This window comes from Scyliorhinus torazame, chromosome 8 (assembly GCF_047496885.1).
Source record: "Scyliorhinus torazame isolate Kashiwa2021f chromosome 8, sScyTor2.1, whole genome shotgun sequence".
Taxonomy (NCBI): Eukaryota; Metazoa; Chordata; class Chondrichthyes; order Carcharhiniformes; family Scyliorhinidae; genus Scyliorhinus; species Scyliorhinus torazame.
Window position 1 is genome coordinate 255,442,483 of NC_092714.1, and position 16,728 is coordinate 255,459,210.

Below are 16,728 nucleotides of genomic sequence, written 5' to 3' on the forward strand. Positions count from 1 at the left end.
GGGGCAGAGGTGCAATGGACTAATGTTTGGTTAAATGACTTAATGAAATACACCAGCTTCCGGTTCAATAATCTTTTTACCCACTTGGTAAATGTGCCGTGTTTCCCAAAGCTTGCAACTGGCTCCTATGCATCAATGAATCTTCCTTTTCTTCCTTCTGGCTCAAAGTGAAAGGGGTAAACCATTGTATGTTTCTCAAGGGCAAACACTCAGCCAGGGCAAATGTCATTATGGTGATATGATGTGGAGATGTTGGACTGGGGTGAGCACAGTAAGAAGTCTTACAACACCAGGTTAAAGTCCAACACCTGATTCACCTGAGGAAGGAGCAGTGTTTCGAAAGCTAGTGATTCGAAACAAACCTGTTGGACTTTAACGTGGTGTTGTAAGACTTCTTATTATGGTGATAGAGCTACAGCAGAAGATGAAATAAATCTCATCCGGAGTTGTCTCGCTGGCTTGCCTGTACTAAGTGATTATGTTCATTTCAGTCATCACACATTCTTCTTGCCAAAAAATGTGGGTTCACCTCTGGGTTGGCTATTTCACTGGAGATGTTCACACGCTTACAAATTCTTGACACCATTTTCCCAACAATCCCTGAAGAAGCTTAGGTTAGACATGTGCTGCAGTTGAGTAATAGCTTCAAAATATTTTTTGAATTGCTTTTAAGTTTGAGTGCATTAACAACTGCAAAAGTGGAATGAAGATTATTAGTATTATCATATGCTGTTGGTTGGCATTATCATACGCCTTTGGTTAATATCTCCTTGGTTGGTATTTCTTTCATTGGTGTAATGCCCACGTCCTCTTTTGTTGCTGTCATTATATCCTCAATATTTGTGTACTTCCCATATCTTTACTGTAAAAGCCAAACTCCACAGCCAGATGTGACTCCACTTGAAGGGATCAGAGTCAATGTAACTTTCTCATCGAAGCTTATGCATTGACTGGCTAAAGAATAGTAGCACTGACGCTGGAGCAGCAGACGGAGCACTGCTTGTGATTCATGCTGCAAGATTGAAGTTCGTAACTGTAAAACATACAAGGAAGCTGGACAAGGACTCAGCAATCTGCTCTACTGCATTGTCCAGAGAGTCCAGCTAGCAATAAGGTCTCTTCTGGAATCTGTGTGAACTATATGAACTACAAGTATGATTTCAACAACAGATCCTTTGCCTCGACTGCTAGTCTGCAGCGCTCCGAAAGCTAGTGATTCGAAACAAACCTGTTGGACTTTAACCTGGTGTTGTAAGACTTCTTACTCGACTGATACTGGATGCAGAATTCGCCAATACTCAATCGTCTTTACTTTTGCTCAATTTATGTTAATTAAACTATTGACCAGATTTAATCCAGGAAATGGGGTGTACTGCCACGGTTACCTGTTTTATTTTCACTCAATACTGATTCAGAAAAATCCATTGGGCTGCTGGAAGCCTTGGGGAGATGTTGCAGGATATAGATATAGAAAGACAGCAAAAACATTAGAATTATATCGATGTCATACTTTGTGGGGAGAGGGCGTGCACCAAATTTAACAAATCTGACATTAGTGTTGATGTGTTGAATGAAGTGACAGACAGCAGACAGTTGTTTCGGCATGAGAGGAACTATCAGAAAGCGCAAGGATCATGAGGCCACTGTGGGATACGGATGGTGGATTTGTTTGCCAGAAAAAAAACTAAAGTAGACTTCCATTTAAACGGAAGCCACATGAAGGTTTGGAGGAAGTGTGTGTTTATTGGGAACCCAACTCCCATTAACCTTTTCAGAACGACACAAATTACTCTTCGCCATACCAAGATATTCAATTTGTTAAATCTGGTCGATAGTTTAATTACAAGATCGGGTTAGGTGAAGGGGGTGGAAGTAGCCTTAAGTAGATCGTAACTGCTGGCACACATCAGTTGGACCAAATAATCTTTTTGATACTAATTCTACGAATAAGATAAATTATTCAATGCACAAGTTTAATATTACTCACAACATACCTTTTTGTTTGCAGGAACTGATCATTTGGCTAAAGTCGGGTATTAATATGCTGGCAAACACTACCCTGCACTATTTTGTCAATAGCAAAGAATAAATTATGGGGGAGATTTTCCAGCCGCATTGAGCCAGGCTCAAATCCCGCTATGTCGGGACAATTACGGGAGAGGCCTGAAACGGGATTTGCGGCAGGCGTCAAACAGTTTGCGATATTCCTGGATCCTGCTAGCAGATTTAATCAAGTTCTAGGGTGAGGGCGTGATCATTTAACTGCATTAAATATTCAATGGGGGCTTAATGCCATGTCACCGGCGGGAAGCACTACCGGTCTCCACAAAAGGAGAGCCAGATGCCTCAGAGGTCATTGCAGCCCCCGGATGGTGAGGGACATGGCACCCTGGGTGTGCCAACCTGACAGTGCCAACACAGGTTGACATTACACGTTGGAACTCCCAAGGAGGCAGGGCCTGAGGGGCAGGACCTTAAGGCGCAGGGTCTGAAGGGAGACCAATTGGAAGGGCGACAATGTCAGTGATCCTAACGGGTTGGGGGGGGGGGGGGAGGGTTTTGATGCCAGTGATCATTGGGGGTCAGTGAAGGGGGTCGATGCCAGCGATCCTCAGGGAGTGGGGGGGGGGCGGCTGCTGATGCCAGTGATCCATTGAGGGGGGGGTGGAGTTGATGACGGTGATCATTGATGGGAGAGTCCCGATGTCCGTGGGGTGGATGAGGTGGGTGGGGGGGGGGGGGGGGGGGGCTGTCATTTTACTTTGAGATTGGACATCCTTTAAAAATTGCACTCTGCCCTTCTGAATGCTGGTGCAAATCTCTCCCAAAAAAACTGACTACGTTGGGGTGGATTGCGATCGAGGATCGCACCAACCCACCCAGCGGGAATCGCACCACTTTTCCCACTGGACATGACATAAGGCATTTTTGGGGAGAATTGCGCTCTATATTTTGTCATTTCGAAGAGGGATAAAGACTCGCAAAGCTGAGCCTTGTTTTCATTATGATGGTGCAACAATAATGCAAGGTCTCTGCAACACTAAACACAAATGATAGCTTTCTAATGTGGGATGAGAGGGTAGTTATGAGGAGAGAGGGACTCTTGTACTTTGAAGGTTAATTGGAGATCTGATAACATGTTCGAGGTTAAGAAAAGTTTCGATGATGGTATTATTGGACACAAAAAAGTATTTCCACTGGTTGGTAAGAGAGCACAGTTTTAAAATCGTTCCCAGTAGAATGAAGAGAGAGGTTAAGAGACTATTTCTAAAAACATAAGAGAATTATTACAACATGAAACATCCTATCAGAAACAAAGAATGATATAGTGTCCCTAAAAGCTTTCCAAGGAAAAGTGCTTATGTGTGTGGACATTTAAAAAGGTGCAGAAAAATGGCAAAGTCAGGAAAAGTGCCAGGGACCTAATGGCATTTTCAATGCTGTAAAGGGCTGTGATTCATTAAATTATATGAATATGTCACATGATTGGAAACAGAAGGAAACATCTTTTGCAACAATTTTACAAGAGTCGGAATTTATCTCTGAAAATAAATAGAAAAGAAGACGCTGCAATTCTTCTCCATCTCCAAGGCCACCATTTTGGACCTCCTCTGCCCATCATCTGCAGTTGCACCTTACTCTCTATAGATCTGGATCACAATGAAACCTAGGTGAACAGCCACAGTGATTGATCACATCAATGTTAGTGGTTAGGGAATGCCAACAGGCGGCACAATGGCACAGTGGTTAGGACTGCTGCCTCACAGCGCCAGGGACCCGAGTTCAATACTGACCTTAGGTGACTGTCTATGTGGAGTTTACACATTCTCCCCATGCCCACGTGGGATTCCTCCTGGTGCTCCCGTTTTTTCCCACAGTCCAAAGATGTGGGGTTATGGGGATAGGGTGGGGTAATGGACCTAGATAGGATGCTCTTTCAGAGGGTCGGTGCAGACTTGATGGGCTGAATGGCCACCGTCTGCACTGTAGGTATTCTATGGTTCAGTGCAAGCACCATTTTGGAACGCTTCTCCGATCTTTTCTTGCCTCCCCCTTCAGATACCCCCCAATTCCGACACCCCTGACCTTGGATTGGCCCCCCTCCTCGCCCCTTCTCCACTTAATAAGGCTCCCCCAGGCCCGATCCCTGGCAGTGCCAATCTGGCACCAAGGCACCCTGGCACTGCCAGTCTGGCACCATGGGAGTGCCTTTGCCAGACTGGCAGTGACAAGGTGCCCAAGTGCCAGGGGAGGGCAGGGATGCCACCCTGCCCTGAGACCATCTCTAATGGTCTCTAATGGCCTGGGAGATCCTGGAGGTGTTATTATGATTGTTCCATGTTTGTATGGACCAGTACTAAACAGTGCCCCGGCGAGGCCTCTCAAGTGCAGCCATTAAGTCCCAAACACTGGGAGAATGGCATATTAAATTAGCCAGCTGATCTGGGTCACACCAAGTGAGGGTGTGATCCAGATCGGGAAGGCTCGCAAGACTCCCATTAAATTTCACGAGATGTTTTGAGCGTCGCGAATCTCACGAGATTCAACGGCCTCCTCCCAATACCAAGTCCAGCACGATGAGGCCACTGAATCACGCCTGTGGATAGCACTAGCAAAGTGCCAGTGCCATATGATAATTTTTGTAGTGTCACAAGTAGGCTTACATTAACATGCAATGAAGTTACTGTGAAAATCCCCCAGTCGCCAAACTCTGGTGCCTGTTCGGGTACACTGAGGGAGAATTCAAAATGTCCAATTCACCTAACAAGCACGTTTTTTGAGACTTGTGGGAGGAAACCGGAGCAGCCGGAGGAAAGCTACGCAGGCACGGGGAGAACGACAGACTCTGCATAGACCAGGACCCAAGCCGGGAATCAAACCCGGGTCCTTGGCGCTGTGAAGCAACAGTGCTACCGTGCCACCCAACGCTTTAAAGTTGTATGATTCTTAAACCTCTAGTTGTACTGAGCGAATGTAAATTTGCATAAAGAAGAACCTTTGGTACAGCGAAATAAATAAAGACCATTTTAAATTCATATTAATTTTCTAGCATTAAACTTCCATGAATTCCTTAATGTCACTTGGTTTAAAGTTTTGGTACTACTCCTGGTCAATTAGGGGCAATCTCTTTCAAAACTTACCTTGCCTGAATATTAACATCTATTTTGTTCTCATTTTATTGAACACGCTGATGATATCTTTGCTTTAATACTCTATTTCTTATGGTAGATTAGTAGAAAGAGGCAGCACCATTAAGAGGAATCGATCTTGCTTGTTCCACACAACCCTCATGTATAAGCAATAAAGCAGAAATGCAGACCCTTATTTTACACTGAAATCTAATCCCAGGGTTAGCTGGAGTGAGGCACACCTTATTCTGGACTGGTACAAATCCCAGATTTATGAGGTGTGGATAGGCTATTTATTATAATCCCAGATTTTTCAGGAGTGTAACTGCTTTTGATTGCCAATCAGTATACTGAAGGTAATCAGGAATGTAACATACTCCCTACTTTGTACTGATACTTGTCCCAAGGTTATCGAGAATGTAACATCCTCCTTATTCTGAAATCTACCATTATCTAGAGTGTAGGAATAATATATGTTCATTCCATTGAAAGGCACCGAGAAATTTGACCTTAAAATAGTCTCTGTTGAATACTGTTGAAAGTAAAAGAGTATAGCAAAATTGTTTCCAATGCTCACTCTTGATGTAGCTGAGAATACTTTTGAAAGCCAAATGATCCCTTGTACAAAAGGACGGAAAATCTGCTAAACAGTCATAAATCATTGGCTAGGCCTCAGCCGAGAGAAGGTTAATAGAGGATTAAATAGAGATATTCAATATTCTGAGCGTTTTGATGGTGTAACTGAGGAGACGCTTTTTCCACTGACAGTACAGCTAGTAGCCAGTGAAAACAGATTTAAAATAATTGGTCGACGTATCAGCAGAGAGTAGGTTCTTATAGTCTGGAATTTACTGTCAGTGAGGGTGGTGGAAGCTGATTCAGTATAAAAAGGGAGTTGAAAGGATTTTAGGGCTATGGGGAAAGAATGAGATTAGTTGGATAGGTCCTTTAAGGAGCTAGCATGGCAACGATGCAACGATGGACTGAATGGCCTCCTTCTGCTCGGGAGGATTCTGTGAAATCACTTGACATTATTCTGCTTCACAATGTGAGTCCCAAAGTCAGCTTTTTCATTTGTCAAAGAGCAATCTTGTGACTAATTTTCATAATTTCCTTTGCACAACACCTACGCTCCTGTCAAGGGCTCATACATTTATATATAGAAGAAGACATCAAAGACTACAGAGCAAAACATGTGTCTGAATCTAAAAGTAATTTACCTGCTTTGTTGAACTTCTCTTTAACTTGTCTTCAATTAGCTGAAGAGAAATGAGAGGGAAGAATTATTAGAGGATTAGGTAGCGAGCAACACTGAAGTGGATGTGATGGGAAGTAATATCCTTAAACACACAGCAAGAACACAGGTGACAAGATATCAATTAACATGACATATTAACGTGAGGGTTGTAATTCCCTCGGAGCTGCCTCTCAGCAGCCTTGGTAATTTTTATCCATATGAACATGCCTGTAGCAAATCTGAAGGTCAATAATAAATCTGCACCAAAACCTACTGCAGGGTTGATGGTAACAACCATAATCGTCTTCGGAGACCCAGAGTGAATGCCGGTTAGCACAAATGCAGTCCAGGCATTCCCCTCTCGGGGAGGTCTCCCAGGGATCGGGGGCCCCTGAGTTCTCGGGCTCTGGGCAGGGTGGTACCATGACACCTCTGATGCCATCTGGGCACCCTGGCACTGGCAGTGCCAGGGTGTCAAGGTGGCATTTCCTGGTTCATAGCGCCAAGGTGCCCGGGTGGCATTTTGCCATGCTGGGGATTGGGCCCACGGGTGCCCTGCTCTTATTAAGTGGGGTGTTGGGGGCTCGATGACCCTTTTATATGTGAGTTGGGCGTGGGGGGTGGGCAGGGTGGCTTTGAGGGTCTTGAGGTCGGGGCGTCCTTTAAAAATAATTGAAAACATTTTAAAATGGCGCCTCGACCTCTTCCTGCACTGGCGAGCAGAGCTCCTCAGTGCAGGAAATTGGACTAAGTATGGCCTCGGCGAGGCGTTTCCCGCTGAGCCCCAGAAATGAAAGAGCCTGTTAGCTAGTGGGGTCTTTCTCGGCGTTGCGAGCGCCGGCAAACACCCAGTTAAACCCGCTCGACACAGACTGTTCCATTTCCCTTTAATCGCCCGCATTGTCTGCCGTATCAGATGAAAGTAAACGATCTCATGGCACTATTTTAAAGACCAGGGGAGTCATCTTTAGTGCACTTGTCAATATTAATCCCTTCACTAACATACTAAAACCCATCACTTGGTTATTATTGCATCACTGTTTGTACGACATTGCAGACCCAGAAAATTCAGTCACAGGTTATGGTCTACAATTGAAGGTAAGGTAGAACTCAGCAAGGTGACACCAACAGATTTCAACACTGTTTCCAACAGATGACCAGAAGAACCCTCATGGAAATGCAACCTCTATACTTTAATACTGACTGTCACCACACTGCCAGCATGGCAGTGTAAAGATTTTTACCAGGAACTTGAGTGAAAGGTAAATTATCCCGCATCTAACTGCATGTGAATGCCAAAAAATAATTTCCTTGCAATATCATGCTGAAAGCTAATGGACGTAAATGCTGCTACTAACAGAGGTACAGACAATGAACAGAAACTAACGATTACCAAGTCAGCAATTCTACCTCGAGAAGAGAAGCACAAGCAGATTTCAAATGCAATGAATACAAATGGAAGTCCATTTAAGTAATATAATAACAACCATGGGCAAGATTTGAACAAATGATGTGACACATCCGTTTCCACAAATAAAGCCACATTCATGTTTTTTCATATGTGTTATAACTATATCTGTCATGGGTTATATTAAGGATTAAAAATGTATAGTTCGTTGTTTATTTTCAGTTTGATTTAGTTTGCCTGTGTGTGTTTACAAACCATGTTTGAACTTTCGAAACAGCTGAGGGGCTTTTGGAAGCAAGAACCCCCCGAGGTTGCTATAGAGAAAATTGTTGAAGGTAGAGCTATGCTCTAAATGAAAAACTGGTGGGTTTTGCATTTTTGGGGGGAAAACGTAAGCTGATCTGGATTCAGGAGACTTCCAGTCAGTAGTGTTTAACTAGAGAACTTAGTTATGTGTGTTTAAAGAAAAAGAGATGGCATAATAGCACAGCGCCAGGACCCGGATTCAATTCCAGCCTTGGGTCACTGTCTGTGTGGAGTTTGCACATTCTCCACGTGTGTGCGTGGATTTCCTCTGGGTGCTCCGGTTTCCTTCCATAGTCCAGAGATGTGCCTGTTAGGTGGATTGGTCATGATAAATTTCCCCTTAGTGGCATGGAATGTGCAAGTTCGGTTATGCAGTTACGGAGATGTGGGGGAGTAGACATGGGTGGAGTGCTCTTTCGAAGGGTCGGTGCAGACTGGATGGGCTGAATGGCCTTCTTCTGCACTGCAGGGATTCTATGGTAAAAGAGGAAGTTATAGAGAATTGGGTAGGACGAGTAGCTCTGTAAAGAAAGAAGTCCAACTACAGAATAGAGGTTAAGGGAGTGTCTATGTCTGGTGGGTCATGGCGTGTGCCCGTCAGTGACTCCTACAGTTAAAACAGGAGGTTGTATTGATAGGAAGATACATAGATCTGAGCTGTGACCAATGCACCCAGACACGGAGAATAAAAGAACTGCCTCACAGGGTAAGAGTATAGATTAAGTCTAAGGTAGAAGCTCACATTGTTGAGAATCATTGGCCAGATTCCTCGGAGGGTTTTCCTATGATGGAGGAAGCTCACGCATGGTAACTGGCTGGGTTTCCCATTTCGGCAAAATCATAAGAACATAAGAACATAAGAACTAGAAGCAGGAGTAGGCCATCTGGCCCCTCGAGCCTGCTCCACCATTCGATGAGATCATGGCTGATCTTTTGTGGATTCAGCTCCACTTTCCGGCCCGAACACCATAACCCTTAATCCCTTTATTCTTCAAAAAACTATCTATCTTTATCTTAAAAACATTTAATGAAGGAGCCTCTACTGCTTCACTGGGCAAGGAATTCCATAGATTCACAACTCTTTGGGTGAAGAAGTTCCTCCTAAACTCAGTCCTAAATCTATTTCCCCTTATTTTGAGGCTATGCTCCCTAGTTCTGCTTTCACCCGCCAGTGGAAACAACCTGTCCGCATCTATCCTATCTATTCCCTTCATAATCTTATATGTTTCGATAAGATCCCCCCTCATCCTTCTAAATTCCAACGAGTACAGTCCCAGTCTACTCAACCTCTCCTCGTAATCCAACCCCTTCAGCTCTGGGATTAACCTAGTGAATCTCCTCTGCACACCCTCCAGTGCCAGTACGTCCTTTCTCAAGTAAGGAGACCAAAACTGAACACAATACTCCAGGTGTGGCCTCACTAACACCTTATCCAATTGCAGCAGTGTTGAATCCCAAATTTCTTTACCCGTCAGTCTGGCCTCAATAAAAGTCGAGATGGATTTGCAGGTATAACATTAGTTATTTTATTCAGCTTGCAAGCTAAACCTAGTCCACAGTGATACAGATAACATGTTGCTCTCTGCAGCTCCGGGACTAAGTGGTGTGTCCCAGACAAAGAGCTCTGTACTGATACATTCAAATGGCATCAAGTTTCACATACTCGGCGCCCATAGGTCATCCTATGTCCCTCCTGACCTGTTTGATCTATTCTGATTGGCTCACTTCCAATCCCTTTCTCCGGCCCCTATCAATCCAGCATCACTCTCATAGACACACCTCTTCCTGCTTTTTCCATGCAGTCTAAAATCCTTTGTCTCTACTTGCCAGAATCAAAGTGGCTTATTTCTACATTACATTAACTAATATCTCTAAAGTAACTATTTTATATCACACTCGTCAGCAGAACCTCTATAGTCTTAAACTCCATCCCTCTAGCAATGAAGGACAAAATTCCATTTGCCTTCTTAATCACCTGTTGCACCTGAAAACCAACTTTTTGCGACTCATGCACTAGCACACCCAGGTCTCTCTGCACAGCAGCATGTTTTAATATTTTATCATTTAAATAATAATCCCTTTTGCTGTTATTCCTACCAAAATGGATAACCTCACATTTGTCAACATTGTATTCCATCTGCCCGACCCTAGCCCATTCACTTAGCCTATCCAAATCCCTCTGCAGACTTCCAGTATCCTCTGAACTTTTTGCTTTACCACTTATCTTAGTGTCGTCTGCAAACTTGGACACATTGCCCTTGGTCCCCAACTCCAAATTATCTATGTAAATTGTGAACAGTTGTGGGCCCAACACTGATCCCTGAGGGACACCACTAGCTACTGATTGCCAACCAGAGAAATACCCATTAATCCCCACTCTTTGCTTTCTATTAATTAACCAATCCTCTATCCATGCTACTACTTTCCCCTTAATGCCATGCATCTTTATCTTATGCAGCAACCTTTTGTGTGGCACCTTGTCCCTTGTGGCACAATTCTCCCATTTCTTTATTTTCCAATGTGAACTCTGTTCCCAGAATCATACCTATTTAAAGGAGAGCAAGTGATCGCCCCAGGGACATTGGGAAAATACATGATGCCATCTGCCTATCCATCCCATGTTGGAGTAGAAAGTTAAACCATAAGATGTTAGATCAGAAGTCGGCCCACCGAGCATGCTCCATCAATGAGATCATGACTGATCCAATATGATAATCCTCAACTCCACTTTCCCGCCTTATCTCCATAACCCTTGATTCCCTTACTGATTAAAACTCTGTCTATCTCAGCCTTGAACATACTTTTTGTTAAATAAATTCAGAGTACCCAATTTATTTTTTTCCAATTAAGGGGCGATTTAGCGTGGCCAATTCACCTACCCTGCACATCTTTTGGGTTGTTGGGGTGAGACCCATACAATCACGGGGAGAATGTGCAAACTCCACACGGCAGTGACCTGGGGCTGGGATTGAATCGGGTCCTCGGCGTCGTGAGGCAACAGTGCTAACCACTGAGGTTGTCTCTTAGCACAGTGGCCTTGAACATACTTTTTATTTTGTTATTTTTATAAAAATAAAATTTAGAGTACCCAATTCATTTTTTCCAATTAAGGGGCAATTTAGCATGTCCAATCCATCTAGCCTGCACATGTTTGGGTTGTGGGGGCGAAACCCACGCAAACGCGGGGAGAATGTGCAAACACAACATGGACAGTGACCCAGAGCCGGGATCGAACCTGGGACCTCAGTGCCGTGAAGCAGCAGTGCTACTCACTGCGCCACCGTGCTGCCCGGCCTCGAACATACTTAACGATCCAGCCTCTGCATCCCTCTGCGGTAACATTTCCGCAGATTCACTACCTTCTCATCAAATTCCTCCTCATCTCTGTCTTAAAGGGGCAACCGCTTACTCTGAGACTATACCCTCTGGTCCTCAACTCTCCCACAAAGGGAAACAACCTCCCATCAAAAGGACTGTCGCGCCCCCCTGGGAATCCTCTGTGTCTCAAAGAGGTTGTCTCTCAGCTTCCAAACTCCAATGAGTAGAGGCCCAACCTCCTCAACCTTTCCTCATAGGCTTCTTGAGGAAGGGAATACGAATGTGTCTCCACAGGTCACAGATAGACACAGAACTACAATATCATATTGAATAATGTAATATCTACAAACAATAGGGGAATGGTAAAGTGATGCTGATGTATCATGTAGTTACTGATCACCCATGGGAAAAGGATAGCATTGATTTCTTTCTGCTTTGTTATGCTTGATGGAAGGATTGCTATCAATTATCATTCATGGAATCATGAATGAAATGAATGAAAATCGCTTATTGGCACAAGTAGGCTTCAATGAAGTTACTGTGAAAAGACCCTAGTCGCCACATTCCGGCGCCTGTTCAGGGAGGCTGTTACGGGAATTGAACCGTGCTGCTGGCCTGCCTGGGTCTGCTTTCAAAGCCAGCGACTTAGCCCTGTACGAATGGATGTTATGATGCTGAGAAAGCCCATGTAGAACAACAATTGTGCATGGGTATCTTTCTGAGTATGAGCCATTCTCCTGCTCATTCCGTGTGCCCTTTCATGTTCTTCTTCAAGCAACATTTTGTTTCTGCGAATTGGTAGACTTCGCTCTAATGACAGTTTGTGCCAGAGAAGTCCTCATCTGACCCCTCTCGGTACAAGACTTTGGGGAAGAGAGTCACATGACATGCACCTATTTCATTGGAAGAAAGAAAAAATAAGTGTGATGGTGGGGGGTGGGGTACTGGAGGAGATGGTGGTGGGAGGGGGGGGAGCGCGGGGACAGGGGTGGGGAGGGCTGGAGGAGATGGTGGTGGGGGGGGGGGGGAATGTCAAATTGCAATATCTCCGGTGCCCGATCTCTGGTGGAAGAGTACCAGCAGGCAGTAAACTGCTTGGTGGGCAGGGAGCCCACGAGGAGCAGTTATTAGACATCGTTGAGAGGCAGGATGTTGGTGATAGGAACCTGGAGCAAAGAATAGTTATCAAACAGTTGGAATTTGAGCGGAGCATGGCACAACAGTATTAGGTGGCCTAACCATGAAGTGATCCTCAAAGCAGCCTCTGGAGACTGTCCACTAAAACGTGATAGCATTTTCTTTCACTTAGTTCATTCTTGCGCTCCTTCTGACTACCCCAAAAAGTACTACACCACACTGCTGGCCCAAGCTTAGCAAGCGCTCCACCCCAATTTGCCCATAGCAGCGCATCCCCTCTCTCACCCACAAGACACTCCCTTAGGCGAGCCCAGCTGACACTCCTAAGCCTCTGATCGGCAATTAAGTGATATCCATAGTTTGCTGGTTTGGTTCAAGTGAGGCCCCAATGTCATACTTGGCTCTAGCCTCTGACCAACATCTTCAGGGATGGATTTGAATAGTGCAGCTTATTTAATGCCGCGTGTTGAATTTCTCCCGAAATTTGTTTCCAGCCTTCATTTTATTTCCTTTTTCTGACTATCTTAAATCTGTGCCATCTTGCTAAAAACCAGTGGAAACAATCTAACACTGTCCTATCGTAAACCATTGTAATCTTAAAGAGCTTTATCAGGGCACCCTTGAACCTTCTCAGTGCCACTGGGAGAAAGAAAACTCAAACTTTGTTAAGTTTTAATTTGGGGAAGTCAAGTTGAACTTTGTAATAGACCAGCCAATTTAATTAAACACCATGACAAAAATGATACAGCATATTGAATTTTGATGTTAAAGTAGTGTAATGACCTCCAATTGGCATTATTGGTTGGCCAATTGGAGTATGAGCTCCCTCAATGATAGCTCATTGAGGGGACCCATATGAGCACCTGTGTAGGCTTTGTGAGGCAGTCTTAAGTTGACTGGAATGCTAGCAGCATGGTTTGGAGCTGCTCTTGTATATAGTTATTGCAAATAAATACTGGTGTGGTGACGGAACCCCTGCCTCCTGTGGATTATTGCAGTGGCGACGAGGTAAACAAAGAACCTTGTGGAGACCAGCTGCTGCACTCGGAGGGTAAGCCTTGCTCTTTCAAAAATGCCTCTTTTTGGGAAGTTGGATGCATTCGACCTGACTATTGAGGACTGGTCCCAGCATGTGGAGAGAATGTGTTATTTTTTCCAGGCCAATGGATAACGGAGGACGGAAGGAAACTGGTTATACCGCTGTCGGCGTGCGGACCCTCAGCCTTCGCCATTATACGTAGTCTAACTTATCCCGATACGCCGGACACGATACCTTTCCAAGAATTAACAAAATTGGTGGAAGAGCACTAAGACCCAAAACCACCCCTCATTTTGTGTAGGTACAGATTCTACACAACGAAGCGGGAAGACAGAGAGTCAGTCACAAATTTCTTGACCCGCCTGAGAAGGCTGGCGGAAAAATGAGAGTTCGGCCCGACGCTAAATGAAATGCTTCGGGACCGGTTAGTGTGTGGCATAAATGATCTCCAAATACAGAAGCGCCTGTTGGCGGAAACGCAGCTAGACTGCAGGTGGGCGTTACAGCTCGCACTGTCTCTAGAAAAGGCAGTAAATGGGGCGCAGGAACTACAGGGCACACCAATGGAGGTAGATACCTGGGAGAGGGACTACCACAATGGGTCCAGCTACCAGATAGCCACCCTCAGGAAAAGCCTGAGGAACAGAGGGCCAAAGGAAAACCCCAGAACTGCCCTCCAGTCTGCTAGGACTAACTGGAGACAGAGGGAACTACCGGCTGAGGCTCCCCCAACAGAGCAGGACCATTTCTGGCACCAGACAGAGTGGGGTAACAGCGATAGAAACCCTAGAAGGAGGTGGCAAAAGAGGAATAGCGGGTGGGGACGCAGGGAAGTACTAGATGGGGCAACCTAGATGCCCCATCCTCTTCCGAGGGGGAACAGTTATATAATCTTGCGACAAAGAAAGCAGAGCCTATTAAGATTACCCCACGGGTGAACGGTCGGCCGACAATAATGGAAATGGACATGGGTGCGGCCGTATCAGTAATGGGAGTGGCAGCATGTAAAAAAAAATCAAAGATGGACTCCAGCCACGAACCCTAACAAAAACATTGACAAAACTTAAAACCTTCACGGGGGAACCCCTGGAAGTTCTAGGCACAACTCATGTACCCGTGAAATATGACAAACAATTGCTCAGATTAGCATTGACGATAGTAGAGGGCTCCGGACCGAACTTAATAGGATGGAACTGGCTGAAAGACCTAAACTTAGATTGGATGACAATTTTCATGAAAAGTGCAGTACTCCAAAAATACCCAGAGGTCTTCCAAGAAGGTTTGGGGGAAATTATAAGCGCCAAAGCAACTTTGCACGTGGACACAGAAGCCCTCCGAAATTTTGTAAGGCCAGGCCGGTACCTTTTGCATTAAGGAAGAAAGTAGATGTCGAAATAGAAAGGTTACGGCGCGATGGCATTATCAGACCAGTACAGTTCTCTGAATGGGCAGCGCCAGTGGTACCAATTTTGAAGCCAGACGGCTCGATACGTCTCTGTGGAGATTTAAAACAGACGGTAAACAAATACGCACTGGACAAATACCCGATCCCGAAAATAGACGACCTATATGCCAAATTGGCAGGTGGGCTTTTGTGCACAAAACTGGACATGAGCCACGCCTACCTGCAGTTAAAACTGGACAAGGACTCCCAGAAGTTCGCTACGATCAACACCCTGAAGGGACTTTTTCGTTATACTAGGCTACCCTTCGGAGTGTCATCAGCCTGCACTATATTCCAGCGTACGATGGAACATATTCTGCAGGGACTACCGCAGATGGCGATTTATTTGGACGATGTCGTAATCAAGGGTAGGACCAACAGGGAACACTTAAGGAACCTGGAGGAAGTGCTCGGGCATTTTGCAAAGGCAGGCGTACGGCCGAAAAGAGAAAAATGTGTTTTTCTGGCCGCACAAGTGACGTACCTGGGATATAAAGTAGACGAATCTGGCTTACGCCCATTGGAAGACCGAGTAAGGGCAATAAAAGAAGCCCCAGCTCCCACCACGGTCCAGGAGCTACGATCATTTCTAGGATTGGTAACATATTACGGCAAATTTATTGAAAATAGGGCGTCCATCCTAGAACCCCTCCACCACTACTAAAAAAGGGACAACAATGGAAATGGTCCGCCTGCCAAAACCGAGCATTTAGGGACATTAAGGAACAGCTGTCATCCGAAAATGTCCTAGAGGATTATGACCCAAGGAAGGAGTTGGTGGTCACGTGTGATGCATCATCTTACGGGGTAGGAGCTGTCTTAGCCCATAGAGGAAGGAATGGGGAAGAACGGCCAATAGCCTATGCTTTGAGGACCTTGGCGATGGCTGAGAGAAAGTACGCCCAAATCGAGAAGGAAGGACTGGCGGTGATATTTGCAGTAAAAAAAATTTCACCAGTATCTGTACGGGCGGAAATTCACCATCGTGACGGACCATAAGCCGTTATTAGGGTTATTAAAACACCAGGTTAAAGTCCAACAGGTTTGTTTCGATGTCACTAGCTTTCGGAGCGCTGCTCCTTCCTCAGGTGAATGAAGAGGTCTGTTCCAGAAACACATATATAGACAGATTCAAAGATGCCAGACAATGCTTGGAATGCGAGCATTAGCAGGTGATTAAATCTTTACAGATCCAGAGATTGGGTAACCCCAGGTTAAAGAGGTGTGAATTGTGTCAAGCCAGGACAGTTGGTAGGATTTCGCAGGCCAGATGGTGGGGGATGAATGTAATGTGACATTCATCATGCGACTCGGCCAAAGTTGTCTACCTCATACGCTGCAGGAAAGGATGTCCCGAAGCGTGGTACATTGGCGAGACCATGCAGACGCTGCGACAACGAATGAACGGACATCGCGCAACAATCACCAGGCAGGAATGTTTCCTTCCAGTCGGGGAACACTTCAGCAGTCAAGGGCATTCAGCCTCTGATCTCCGGGTAAGCGTTCTCCAAGGTGGCCTTCAGGACGCGCGACAACGCAGAATTGCTGAGCAGAAACTTATAGCCAAGTTCCGCACACATGAGTGCGGCCTCAACCGGGACCTGGGATTCATGTCACATTACATTCATCCCCCACCATCTGGCCTGCGAAATCCTACCAACTGTCCTGGCTTGAGACAATTCACACCTCTTTAACCTGGGGTTACCCCAT

General features: G+C 45.3%; 1 long non-coding RNA gene across 2 annotated transcripts in view; it reads right to left on the reverse strand.

Annotated features, from left to right (window-relative positions):
- Positions 1 to 16,728, reverse strand: part of LOC140428546 (uncharacterized) — a 461,056-nt gene that overhangs the window by 118,106 nt on the left and 326,222 nt on the right. For both annotated transcript variants that reach the window (XR_011948811.1, XR_011948812.1), the window contains exon 3: positions 6,350 to 6,388. This is a non-coding gene — a long non-coding RNA (uncharacterized lncRNA). The remainder of the gene's footprint in view (positions 1 to 6,349; positions 6,389 to 16,728) is intronic.